The sequence below is a fragment of the Xenopus laevis genome, chromosome 1S (assembly GCF_017654675.1).
Source record: "Xenopus laevis strain J_2021 chromosome 1S, Xenopus_laevis_v10.1, whole genome shotgun sequence".
NCBI lineage: Eukaryota > Metazoa > Chordata > Amphibia > Anura > Pipidae > Xenopus > Xenopus laevis.
The window spans coordinates 90,061,376-90,073,080 of NC_054372.1; the positions used below are offsets into that span (position 1 = coordinate 90,061,376).

The following is an 11,705-nucleotide window of genomic DNA, read 5'->3' on the forward strand; positions in this document are numbered from 1 at the left end:
CTATTCTGATAATTTCATGGAGTTTATCATAACTGTGCTATACTCGGAACATCTATAGTAAAGTAGTTTAAAGAGCAAGTCAATACCAGAATAAAAATTTTCGAAATAAAAGAAACATAATTCTAAGCAACATTCATTACAAATTTTCATTGCTTTAAAAGTTATTTGTAAAAACAATTGATATTGAAAGCAGCATTGACTTAACTCCCAGTTAACTCTGAGTTACTTTTTAAACAATGTTACAACATTGGTCTTGGTGCCCCAGCAAAGATAGGTCTGTTAAAGGACCAACAACATACATTTTTTTTTTTTGAAAAAAAATTGTTTGTATATAACGAAAAAAACCTACCAAGACATATTTAACTTTAAAATCGCAAAGTCTGTATTAACAAATAACTTACCGAGACTCCACTTGTGCTCCTCTTCAAAAAAGGCTATCCATCGCGCGACGCACAATTTCTCCTCCCTGGCTATCACCTACAGAAGACAGGGAGGAAAAATCGAGTGCCGCACAATGCCACCTTTTCTGAAGAGGAGTGCAAGCAGAGTATCGGTAAGTTATTTGTTAATTAAGACTTTGCGATTTTAAAGTTAAATATGTTGGTGTTTTTTTTTTTCGTTATATACAAACAATTTTTTTTTTAAAGAAAAATTTGATGTTACTGGTCCTTTAATCAGCTGCCTTATTTTCATTGTATCAACATTCTTAGACATCAGGACAGAGAACAGAAAGGGACAAACACTGCTTTCAATAGCTATACATAGTGTATACAAATAACCTAAAAAACATAGAAAATGTGTAATGAATGTATATTGCAAAGTTGCTTAGAATTATGTTTTCTTTTAGTAGGCAAATTTTTATTTTGGGGTTGACTTGCCATTTAAAGTAGGCAGCTCTCTTTAATACAATAAATTAAAAGGAGTGTAATTTTGGTAAGTGCTCTAATTGGAATTAGATTACCTTTCTAGGTTATCTTTGGTAACCTCTCACCTGACCCTACCCTAAAAAAGGCACTCCTTATATGGGGGGAGGGCAAAAAGTTTCTTTCTTTTTATTTAATTTAGTTTAATTTTGTGAGATTAATGCTACAACAAGAATAAGATGGCTGAACTTCACTGATAAACAAACTGCAATAAAAAACAGGACTTGTATTTCAAAGAAAATGTTTTTACATGTACTGATACAGTTAGTCAGGACAAATTTATTATTTTTAGCGTAACTTTAAATGATAAACACAAATAAATCTGACAAACTATAGTAAAAAGAAGAATTGCAGATACTGAGAAGTAACAACCTTACATAAAATGCAGATTCAACAACAACAAAAATATCTTGAAATGAAATTTACTTTCCATGCATTTATCACTGGATCATAATATGGATAGACAAGTTGCTGGTAAATATAGTACAGGAAATAATCACCTAATTCTGCAGCAATATTCTCTACTTCTACACCATGGGTTTTGTGTCCTTGTACTGCACATGTATCCTATAAAAATAAAATGTTTGGTAAGTACATGTGCCTCAGCATTGCAACACAATGCAAATTGTTCTAAACAAGACGTAATAGCAGCAGGAATTGGGACAATCTTGATCATTTTTGTCCAAGAAAAAAAAGCTTGCAATTAAAACAAACATATAAAGTAGATCTTGCTGTATTGCAAATGCTGGAGGGCTACCAATATACCCTACAGTTTCATAGCAAAATGTTGACATTCTCGAAAGGTGCGAAGAGAGTTCCACTCTCCATAAACAATAGAATGTTTCTAAAAAAATATTCACCTGCCTGCATTCAGTAGCAATTATAATTACAAATAAGTTAAAATCACTGAACATTTTTAAAGACCGTATGATGAAAAGTAGCTCATAATTACATTTTGTTCCATTAGCCAAAATGTTATTTTTGGGTTTTCACTCTTCTTAAGGTGTTGAGAAACTTCAACACATTGCTGTAATCAGAACATTGTCTATTAAATTTAGTATACTTAACAATTCATCCACGCAGAGTATCTCTACATACATCTTGCTGTTTTTGGTTTGCTTGTTGGGTTTGGATAAAACCTACATTATAAGGAAGATAAAATCTCATTATTCATCTAAAATGTTTACTGACTCACTACTAAACGCACTTAATGACACAACAAAGACATATAATCCTACATTTTAAAAATGTAAGAACAATTGCAAATTTGCTTAGATTATTCATATCTACTACTAGATTATATATATTTTAATTATCCCTTTAAAGTGGACCTGTCACATACTAAGTTGTATAATGAAAGTCCTTTGCAAATTAAACATGAAACACAAATTATTTTTTTCCATTAAAGCATCCATACCGGTTATAAAGGTATTTAAATATTTGAGCTGTCAATCAAATATCATCTAGCCCGCCTCTATGCCTGAGGCATAGAAGCGGGGAATTCAATTACTTTCACTTTCCATTCAGCACTTCCTACATGTCACTGCACTCATTACATTCCCCCTTCCCTCCTCAGGCCCTATATTTGTGTAGGGCACTGAGCATGGGCATTAGGTCCCCCCTTATGGCGCATACAAAAGATTTTGGGGTAATACACAATTTGTCTTAATAACAGTGTCCACAAAATGGCTGCTTGCTGTGGTTGTGTAATTCCAAGATTGAAGGAAACAAAACTGAAATAATAAATATAGTGTGAGTAAAGTTTATTTTGCTTAACTAACACGATAGAAAAGAATGTGGAATTATTTAGTAGGATGACAGGTCCCCTTTAAATGCAGTAAATTGAAAACAGAAAGATAGAAGTACGACCGTAGAGGTAGATTCTGTGTTTCCAAGTTACCTTTTGAGCAGGTATCCTGATTAGAAGGTATCCTGAGCAGGACCCCCCACTTGTTTAATGGCAGCCTGTGAGGCAGCAAGATTAACAGCAGCGAGCATTTAAAATGTCAGTATGCACCTAAAAACATCTTTGCTAAAAATGAGCACCATAAATAGCAGTTGTGTTTAGATGTTTTCATTATTTTAATTAAATCCATATTTTTGCCCTTATATAGTACTAATTTGAAAGTTGGGCTATTTTCACTGAACTTGCCCCCCCCCTTATAAACAGGACAATTTGATGAGAGTGCCCTATCTACCCTTCTCTTCATTTTTTATAAAGTATGTATTATTTGCCTTCCTCATTTACATTTTTCATCTTGCAAAAGAGGGTCAACTCCCCAGCAGCCCAAAAATCTATTTCTGAGTGAGACTAATATTTCACTGTTTTATTACTTATCTTTCTATTCTGGACTTTTCCTATTCCTTTTCCAGTCTTTGCTTCCAACCACACTACCTAGTTACTAGGGTAAATTTGACCCTACCAACTATAGATGCTAAAATTTCAAATAAAAAGCACAAAAATAAAAATGAAGACCAATTACAAACTGTCTCAGAATAGAATACTAAATTGTCTACATCAGATTAAAAAGATATTTTATAGCTGAACTACCCCTTTAAACTTGTGACAAGAGACTATCATGAGATGACAACGTTATGGTGTTCCCTGCATGGATTATTTATGGCTCCATACCTTCCCTAACATGTCTCTTAAAGCTATAGTCCTATGTTATAAAAGGAGAACATAAAGGCATACTTTTGCTGGCCAGAATTGACTATTCCATTTGCAGAAGACATATCCTGGGGAGCTCATGGTTAAGCTTCATGTGTAGTTTCATTCAAATTCAGGCTTAGCATTTGTAGAGATACTGCAATATAGAACAAATATACTGTATAATAAAGTGAGGAATTCTGTTAGTAAACACATTCTATTCCTTCTTTGTCTTGAAATGATTAATAGCCCAACTTTGCAGCATTATTTTCTGTAACACACAATAGTTGATGTTATAGTACTAAGACTTTCCTCCACAATAGTGCAAGTTAGAACGCTGTATTTATTCTGCAGAATGCTTAGCCATACCTGAGTAAACAGCTATAGACACTCTGTTTGTTTAGGATAGAAGCTGCCATATAGGCTTGGTGTGACATCACTTCCTCTCACTGCTCACTTACAGCTCTGAGCTCAAATTACAGCAGGGATGGGAGGAGGGAGGGAGAGAGGAGCAAACTGAGCATGCTCAAGCCCTGCACTGGAGGTTAAGCTGAAAACAGGAAGTCTGATACAGAAGCCCATGTGTACACAATAGAAGGAAAGAAATGTGGTGTTTCTTTTGACTCAGAGCAGCATTGCTTTCAGGGTTTACTGGTGTATTTATATAGACCGTTCTGATAAAGCTTACTTAATTGTAGCCTTCCCTTCTCCTTTAAAGGAAAACTATACCCCCCAAACAATGTAGGTCTCTATAAAAAGATATTGCATTAAACAGCTCATATGTAAAACCATGCTTCATGTAAATAAACCATTTTCGTAATAATATACTTTTTTTGTAATATGTACCATACATGGGTAATCATGTCTAGAAATCTGCCATTACTTCTACATACCGCCAAACAGTCTCGCTTTTTTCAGAGCAATTTCTGTTTTCCTAACATAGAACACCGTCCCACAACAATGTTTAAATGTTTTCAGTTCCTTGACTCTCTCCTGCCTCCCTAATTCTAATATAATCTCGCGAGACAGTGACGTCCCAGTTCCAATAAATAAGCGCCGTGACGTGATACGTAGCAGACAAACAAGCGGGTAGACTGTGTAGCGAATGACGCGGGCATCGGCTTTCAATTTTTCTCTGCTCTTAGCAACTATAAACAGTTTTTGCCGTGGCTTTTTGTAAGCCCTACCGGTTGCTGCCAGAGTTCGCGGACACAGTATATGATTATACTAATGCATTGTTTTCTCTGCACTGTAGAGGAAACCTGTATTTTATTTCATAAGTAACAAAGAGAAAACGCTTTATTTTACTGGTGGTTGTAGACTGAGATTCATGATATTAATTAATGTACACGACTCCACACAGCCCCCATAAGTAGTGACTTAAGGCCTCGAGCACACGGGCAGATTGGGGAGATTTCGTCGCCTGGCGACTAATCGCCTCTTCTGCCAGGTGACAATCCCCCCTGCCTTCACTGTGCCTGTGCTTCGATCTTTGATGTCGCCCAAAGTTTCCTTGTGAGGCAACTTCAGGCGACATTGGAAACCGAAGTGCCACGAGTGCATTGGCGCTAGCGTTTTGTCATTATAGCAGGCGGCACGCACGGCAAAGGCAGTTCGGGGAGATTGTCACCCCTCAAAAGAGGTGATTATTCACCAGGCAACCCAAATCTGCACATGAGCTAGCTCCCTATGGCATCTTACAGCAGCCTTTCTGGCCCCTCCCAACAGTACAATATTTTTTGTCTCTGCTTAGATCTACGACTTGTGTCGTGGTACAAAAGAAATCCTTTTCTCCCAATTTAACCCAAAAAAGCATTAGTAAAACTTTGTTTACCTTGCTCCTCTCAGTTCTTGAGCCCGTAAGGTGCATAGGGGAAGAGTGCTGTTTTCACAGAAAGGTTAGACTACGCCTGCTTTCACCCAGGGTTAAGGTGGCCATAGACCTGCAATATCGGACGAACGATCGGACGTCCCCACCTCCCGACCTGCCACTAACCTTCAGTTTAAATAAAGTAGTAAAAGAACAGATCAGCCGATGTTCTGCCCCTGACAGCAATCGTACGAAAGTTTATGTCCGACAAAGCTGGTGACAGTCTTCCACTGAAAATCGGCAGATCGGCAATACATGCAGAGATATTATCGGCAGCCGACAGAAATCTTCTAACCTGTTCGATCGACTGAACGACCGATCAGCATGGCACGACAAATGTCAGGACACTCCACACATGGTCCAAAAACCGTACGAATCGAGGATTCCTACAATCGGATCTTTGCGTCTATGGCTGGCTTTATTATAAATTTGCAGTTGTTTTGAGTTCTAGTTCAGTGAAGACTAGGGCCATATTTTTTATAATTTAGGGATAAAGATTTGGTAATTTGCAAAAAGATAATGGATTGCATTGACTAAAATTAATAATGAGTTTTTTTATGACTGGCAGAGGATTCCATTGTCTGTGCCAAGGGACATTTTTCACACTTTAGGGATAAAAAAGATAATATTTGAGAATACAATGAGGTGTCATCAGATCCAAGGGGCTAATTTAGGAGAGGACAGTGAAATTGATCTTGTTGCTCATCAATCCCTTGGATGTTGCTCCCAGTTGCTTCAAAGCAGGTGCTTGTTTTGGAATTCCAGGCTTGAAGGCAAGTTTTGGTTGCATAAAAACCAACATGTACTGCCAAACACAGCCTGTCCACACATGGGCTATCAAATAACCAACCACAGCCCTTATTTTACAATAGGGACATTTTTCATGCTTGTGTTGCTCCAGTATATATAAGACCTTCCAATAGCCAATCACAGCCCTTATATTACAACACCCAGGAACATTTTTCATGTTTGTATTGCTACCCAACTCTTTTACATCTGAATATTGCTCATGGGTAAAAAGGGTTGGAAATGCCCTCGTTTAGGGCATTTTAGAGGGTCCTAGTTGTTATGTGAAAACTATGGACAAACATTTTGCAATTTAGGATCAGAAAAGCACTAATTCAAGAAAAGATAATGGGTGACATAAACTATCACAGTGACATTTGGAAGGTCCCAGTGTATTTTGTGCAAACAGGGTCCATATTTTTTCACAATTTAGGAACAAAAGGGCTACTTAAGGAGAAGATATTAGGTGAAATTAACCAAATGAATCCTGAATTTTTTAATCTGACATAAGTAAAAAAAACATGGTAAATTTTTTTACATTTAGGGAAAAAAAGACAAATCTAGCTGAAAACAATGGGTAAAACTGAGAAAAAGTAATTGATGCCTGAATGTTCCATGGCCTTTTGCCTACCCCTTAAACTACCATTGCCATATGATATACCTCTTTGAACAAAACAGACTGACACATTAGTTTTGGAAGATTTGAAGGGACCAGAGGTCACCGGTTTATTAACTGCAATTCAGTCCTCTCAATCACAAATGCTGCACCACACCAATTTTTTCTCGAGTATCCACCAAGGAAGAGCCAGGATCTCCTGCCCTGCTTTACCTGGTTTCTCTCTTATCTGCATGCCCCATGGTGGTCTATACAACAGGTTTCCCTGCAAGCCTGACTGTACGATCACAGCCTACTAGCCTGAGCATAGTCCCACTCTCTGGCATTTTCTCTGGTGTGCCGCATTCCGCCACCAAGAAGAGGGGACTCATGCTCATTACTGTCACCATTGCTGCGCTCTTTTTTTATTTCTAATCTGTGCCTCTGGCCCAATACCTTTTCAATACCCTCTTGTATGTTAGCATTAAATATGTCTAGGCTTATGTTACAATTTTGCATGTCATAAGGTGATAGTGTTGCCACCCAGCCGGTATTTTACCGGCCTAGTCAGTAAAACACCTGCCAAGGCCGTGGCTTGTATTACAAATTTACTGGCAATGTAGTTGCCCCTTTTGTGGCACAACACCGCGGCTCTGCCCCTTATTGCGTCACGGCCCGCCCCTTTAGTTCCCGCCCCTTTAGTTCCCGCCCCCACCACTGGCCGGTAAAATTTTCTTGAAAAGGTGGCAACCCTAGATGGTGACAACACCCCTCCCCTCTTTTGACGTCTTATGTACGGCTTGTGATAACTGGACGTCCATCTACCCAAATCCTTTATTTGTTTTCCTAACAAGCCAATGCTGCTGCTCCTATCCTGAAGGATTGTGTACCTAGCTTACTTACATCCAGCCCTACCACTGAACATATCCTTTTAAAAATTGCCCTGGATTGATATCTGGACAATGCCGTACCATCCTTGTGCATCAAAAAGGGCCTTCCCCTGCAAGCTATGAATTCCCCTACTGCTGGGCAATCCCTAGGCAATCCCTAGGCAATCCCCCCCTTTCTGTTCTGGCAAGGTTATCCAGCTACCCTTCCCCCTCTGATCAGTCTTTTGACCTTCTGATTAAACATAGTACTGCCTTCATTTTTTATGGCCAATGAATCCCTTAGTTAGTCAGTTGCCTTGGGTCCCCAACTGCATACAGTTTCGCTGGGAATGGGTCTCCTTGCTTCTGTGCATGTGGTGCTGCAGAGAAAAAGCTTCAAATCTTGACAATGCATCAGCAAGTTTATTTTTTACTCCTGGTATATGTGTATATGTGTGGCTCTGAAATTTACATTGTTCTCTAGACAACTCAATACTAGCCTTCTAAGCAAAGTAATGACTGTACCAGACTGATAAATTATTGATTACATGAACTACCCTCATGTTATCTGTCCAAAAAAAAACTACTTCCTTATTCCTCTGCTCCTTACCCCACATCTCCACTAATGCTATGATAGGAAACAGCTCCAGGAAAGTCAGGTTCTTTGTCAGTCCCTTGCTCTGCCATTCTGTTGGCCATTTCTGCACGCACCATCTACCCTGAAATTAGGCTCCAAACCCTGTACTACTTGCTGCATCTGTAAATAGCCTTAACTCCTGGTTGGTTTGTGCTGACTGTGACCATATCTTGACCCCATTTAACTGCAAACACCCAACCTGGAGAAAAGTCAGTTTTGTACAAGGCTCTACCGTTTTCTCTTTAGCTATTGGTACTCCTATATCCCCTAGCAGTGCCTCTAGTTCATTCAGCAATTTCTTGCAGACTGTTGATCCACTAGAGCCCACTACTAAATTCATCCAGGTAATGGGCTATGTCCCTTTGCCCTGACTTTCTCTCCAAACACCAATGTATAAACAACATGGAACTGCACAACCCATAGGAAAAAACAACCTGTGTATTTAAAACTTTCTGGGTTTAAAGGCAGGAGCCTGGAAAGCTGACTCTATGTCCAGTTTAGCCATTTTGGCATTTAAACCTTTCTCTACATCCAGGGTCTGGTCAAATGACAGATACTGTACTGAACATTGTTCCTTATCAATACCAACATTTACTGAACTGCCTTTTGGGTATGATAAATGCTGTATCAGCCTGAATTTACATGTATCTTTCTTAGGTACCACACCTAATGGGGATATGATCAAACCTTCTATGGGGGGTTCTTTAAAAGTCCATATCATCCTCCCCAGTTTTACCTCTTTCATAATCTTTCTTAGGTACCAGACCTAATGGGTATATGATCAAACCTTCTATGGGGGGTTCTTTAAAAGGCCATATCATCCTCTCCAATTTTACCTCTTTCATAATTTTTCCCTTTATTATTGCTGTGTTGTCATAAGCTGATTTAAGGTTCTTCTTATTCTTTGCTCCCTTTACAACCTTCTGAATTGGTATCCTAAAACCTTCTGTAAAACCTTCCTCCAAATTTTGCTATAACTTTGTTGGGAAACAACCAGGGTATCAGGTTTTCAATCTTAATTGGGGTTGGGGCCCTTTCCAGTGTTGTTTCCAAAAGGAATTACGTGAAGCTACAACCTCCTTCTTTACACAGTCAATTGCCAGATGCTTTCCACCACAGCAAGAACAAACATGCCTGAATCTAAATCTTGCCCCTTTAACTCTTAGCTCTTCTTAACTCTTCTCATTAAAGCCCCAACACTCCTTTCTGCTGTTAAAATGGTTTGCCTGTTTCTTGCTTGCTGGCCTATCTCTCCTATCGCTGCCCACCCATTCCATCCAGACCTCCATGTCTTTCTGCCCAAAACTCAAAGGGGCAAATTCACTAACCGGCGAAAATTTGCCAGCGACGGCTTCACCACCATCGCCACACTTTGCCAGGTGAAACTTCGCTCAGGCAACGCTAATTCACTAAGTTGAGAAGTTTCGCCGCTGGCGCCGAACGGCTGCGAAGTTGCCCTAGTGTTAATTCGACAAGCATAGCGAAGTTGCGCTAGTGAACTTACATTTCAATGGACATATATGTTGCATCAAATACATTACACTACACAAGCCCAGGGAACCTTAATAAAAGAAAATAGAGTTGTTATATTGCCCTACACATGTGCCCACTCTATAGTTTATGTGCCATATGTTAGGAAATATAGGGTCGTCTGGTCTGAGGTGGCGAAGGCAAGTCTGGCAATAGAGGTAACGGTCAGTAAAATCAAAAACGTAGTGATTTTGTGTAGTAACGCTCTTTCGCCAGAGCAAAAATTCGCCTCGCGTTAAAGTGCGACGTTGCGCCAAAGTTTATCTCCTTTGATAGCGAAATTGCGCCAGCGACTGTTAAATAGGCAGTGTCGAAATGACGTCACTCTGGTGAATTTTTGCCAGTGTTAGTCACTTCGCCCTTTAGTAAATTTGCTCCCATGAATTGTTGTCCTCCAGCTCCTCTCTAAATGCTCTCATAATTAACCCATACATTGCCACTGTATGTGGTAAAAGTATTATAAACAGTATACATGTGCTTCACCAAATTAACACAATCTGGATGCTCCATCATAAAGCAGCTCATAAATCATTAACCCTTTTATCCATTCAGACAAGGATTCATTATTAACTTTACTCTCCTCTTTCTTTTCCTTCATCCTGTAAGCTTCTTTTGTCATTTAGAATATATCCACATACTTTACGGCTCGTATTTTCTTAACCACTTTTTTTGTTAAATGCTTTTGTATTGAGGAAATCCCACAAGAATACGTATCCCCTGCTGAAGCCACTTTTATCCTTTACTCTTTGTCCATTTCCATCCCGTCTTTGGCTACCTTAAGCTCTTTCCTAAATTCTTTAGCTTTCAACAACCTCAAGTATTTCTGAAGCGATTTGTATGTACCATCCCCCTCCACTCCACTATCTGACTCAGACGAATCTGTATTGGAATCTAAAAATTATTTTTAATGTACTCCCTGATGATGCCATTGTCGCCTTGTTAATCAGGAATACCATTTGCACCTGATGAACCGGCTCCTCTGTGCTCTGTCTGCTCTCTGTCCACACCTGACCCTGCTGATGTAGTTCTGCAGTCTCTGTTCTCACTTGGCCTGTGCTGTCGATGCCATTCCTCCCTGTCTTACCTTCTCGTTTGTTCTCTCAGTCTGCCATCCTTGATCCCCTTGTGAGAGTGCTCCATCAGATGCCAAGCCTTTGCTGCAGTACAAATATTGTCCTTGTGTCTCAATTCTCTGTTGCTGGCTGAACCTGCAATTAAACAAGCATACTGGGGGCCGTTAACCCTATCCTGCCTAATTCCCTCTGGTGACCTGCTCCTGCCCCCGGGGAGCCTGGCTCTGCTATGGCTGCTGGGGACCCTATGCCGCCTGAGGGATACAGTCGGGATGTTTGGTCTGGGGCTTCTGGGGTGGCTATGTGTCTGGGAGCAGACATGTGTACAGTGCATACTGCCGGTACTATGGGGGATGCTGGCACTAGCCCTTCAGTGGCGTGGGGGTGGGCTTTCCCTTGCTGCTCCCCTTCTGCGTGGCATGCTGAATGGCGGTCTCTGCCCCCCCCCGTTGTGACTCCTGTCTCTGGGCCGTTGTACTCACTGTACTGATGCTCCTGTGATCCCACTGCGAAGCCTGTGCGGCCAAATGATTCAGAGCGGTGCCTGGAGTGATGTCTGCTCCTAATCCTGCGGCTATGCCTCCTTTCCCTTTGTTCCGGGCTGTAGTTGGACCGGCAAGCAGGGGAGCCCCTTCCTCCAGTAATGCTTCGAAAAGCCTTGTCTGGTCAATGTCTAGGCCGCCATCTTGGATCCCGCGAGAGTTTGGCCATTCCAAAATGGCGCCGAAGCGTTCTCTCTGTTCATTCTGCTTGCGGCTGCCATTACAATGAG

At 40.3% G+C, this 11,705-nt stretch overlaps 1 long non-coding RNA gene across 1 annotated transcript; it reads right to left on the reverse strand.

Moving 5' to 3' along the window:
• Positions 1-1,422: 1,422 nt before the first annotated feature.
• On the reverse strand, positions 1,423-11,677 carry LOC121399365. Its single transcript, XR_005964958.1, has 5 exons — positions 10,945-11,677; positions 3,619-3,730; positions 2,824-2,888; positions 1,992-2,062; positions 1,423-1,490 (listed from the first exon to the last, which is right to left on the reverse strand). It is a non-coding gene; the product is annotated as an uncharacterized LOC121399365 (long non-coding RNA).
• Between the last annotated feature and the right edge of the window lie 28 nt (positions 11,678-11,705).